Source organism: Oryx dammah, unplaced genomic scaffold, assembly GCF_014754425.2.
Source record: "Oryx dammah isolate SB20612 unplaced genomic scaffold, SCBI_Odam_1.1 HiC_scaffold_5927, whole genome shotgun sequence".
In the NCBI taxonomy this organism is placed as follows: Eukaryota; Metazoa; Chordata; class Mammalia; order Artiodactyla; family Bovidae; genus Oryx; species Oryx dammah.
The window spans coordinates 1-2,228 of record NW_024075739.1 but is presented as its reverse complement, the minus strand read 5'-3'; the positions used below and the strand labels follow the sequence as shown (position 1 = coordinate 2,228).

General features: G+C 51.6%; 1 long non-coding RNA gene across 1 annotated transcript; it reads right to left on the bottom strand.

Annotated features, from left to right (window-relative positions):
• Positions 1-8: 8 nt before the first annotated feature.
• Positions 9-1,991, bottom strand: LOC120860011. Its single transcript, XR_005720217.1, has 2 exons — positions 1,858-1,991; positions 9-54 (listed from the first exon to the last, which is right to left on the bottom strand). It is a non-coding gene; the product is annotated as an uncharacterized LOC120860011 (long non-coding RNA).
• Positions 1,992-2,228: the final 237 nt, after the last annotated feature.

Sequence of the window (2,228 nt, the reverse complement as noted above, 5' to 3'; positions counted from 1 at the left end):
CCTTGAAGTTGGCTTCTCTCATGTCAGAGTAGGCTCTCCACATGTCTTTAGCCCCTGGAAAGCAAAGCACATGGAGTAAGGATTATCAGGGGAGAGAAAACTGTGACACAGCTTACAGAAGAATCAAGGAATGAGAAGTCTTTCACTGATTCGGTTTCAGCCTGTGGTCATAGCACCACAGATGCCGTAGGGTGAGAAGAGCACTCCTTAGGCCCAGTTGCCTGCTCCTGGTACTGGAATGAGAGTCACTGGGGTGGGGTCGGGGAGGGGCTATAGCTGTGGGACCTGTTTGTCTGACCCCTGTGATGCTGTCTCTGTGCTGCATCTCAATGAGGGCTCTACCTGATACGTTTAAGGACAGAGGCAGTTATTATAGGACAGGATTCCCCAACAGCATTCTATTGAAATTTGAGACCAGGTACATTGTTGCTCTTCATGATATTATAACATGTCTAGCAGCATCCTAGACCTCTCAAACTATTCCCCAGTATGACAACCGAAAATGCTCCCAAACATCACCAAACGTCCCCAGGACACAGTTGCCCTGGGTCGAGAACCACTGTTGTAGAGGAAGCTGCACATGATAAGCTCCGGGGGAAGTGGGTGAGTGAGGAGGTAACGTGCGGGACAGGTTCTGAGAAAGGGGCAGACACACAGCTGCTCTGCTCTGACGCCTAAGAAATGTCTTCCTGCCTCATGAAAGGATCACTCGTGACTTGATTCCCCTGCCTGTTAGGTGAGTGAACGGAATCCTGAGAACTCTCTAGTGGACGGTACTGATGATGTGGGCTGCTGAGGCAGTGGGTCTTTTCCTCAGCCTGGCTGCACTTTCCAATAATCTGGGGAGACACTGAAAGTCCCCTGAGCCCTCACAGCCCAAGCCAATCACCTCCCCATCTCTGGGCTGGGCTCAGGCAGCAATAGTTTTCATGGCCCCCCAGGTGACTCCAAACTGCAGCCAAGATTGCTCAGCCCCCGGCTTGAAGAAGTGGTGCTGGGAGAAGTCTACTCGGTGAGAGCCTGGGCCTCAGGCTCAGCTGGGTTCCCACCTCTGTCCTGCCACCTGCTGACGGGCACTCAGTCCCTGGGCGACGGACTCACTGCTCTAAGTCTTGGCTTTCTCCACTTCAGGTGGAGGAAGATGCCTCCTCATGGAGGATTTCTGCAGGTAGATAGGTGACCAACTGTCCCAGCTTGACCAGAACTGCCCCTGTCTTCGTGGAACTGTCCCAGCTAGTGCTACTAGTGTCCTGGAAAACTCCCCAGCCCTGGGCAGAGCAAGAGAGTGGGTCCCTCTAAATTGCACAGAAAAGCCGAGTTCGTTGTGGAGGCTTGAAATTTATTATTAGGTTTACACACACACACACCTTTTTTTTCATTAGTTAAAAGGCTAGAAAAAGACAGGAAACAGACTAAAGCAGGGACAGCATCACTGAGTACAGGAAGGACCAACAAGGTGCTCTGAAGGTCTCTGAATTATCCAATCAGGAAATGGAAAGAAGGAAGAGAGAAAGGGAGGGAGGGAGGAGCAGGGCTGGAAAGACGGGAGAGGAGAACAGATGGACCGCTTTCACCCTACTTCATGCAATTGGTCTGAGGGAGTTTGTTCCATTTCAGACTTGTTTTGTGTCTTCCACGCAGACTGCTATTTCAGCTGGAAATGATGCTCGCTCTTTCTCTAGTACCTGATTCACATAAATCCTGTGCTTTTCAAACTGTCTGGAAAAAGCTCCTCCAACACCTGGCACATTCTACCACATAGGGGAACACCTCCTAGGACGGCAGCTCCAACCCTCAGGGGTGTTTAGGGTGAAGCCTAGAGGCCCAAGGATGCCATCGTCCCTCCATCGGCCTTACCTTCATATGCCTCACCAAGGAAGGACAGCCACCGGCTGTGGACTCCCAGCACCAAGGAGCAGAGAATGAGGCCTGTGAAGAGCTTCATTGTGCTGAAAGGAAAGGAGAGGGTCAGGGAGACACAGACAAGCCTTGCACCCCTCTCCGCCTGGGGTTTGTATGTGGAGGAGACATACATACCTGCTAGGACACACTGCAGTTGGACCTTACTCGCAGCCTCAAGCCCTCAATTCTGAACCCACCAGCCCTGAACCCAAGACTGTCTAAGTGGTCACCCAGATGGTTTTGATGGAAGAAGAGGACAGTTGGGTCCAAGCTGTGTCTTACTAAAGCAGCCTGTCATTAATCAAAGAGCATTTCCCATGCCCCAC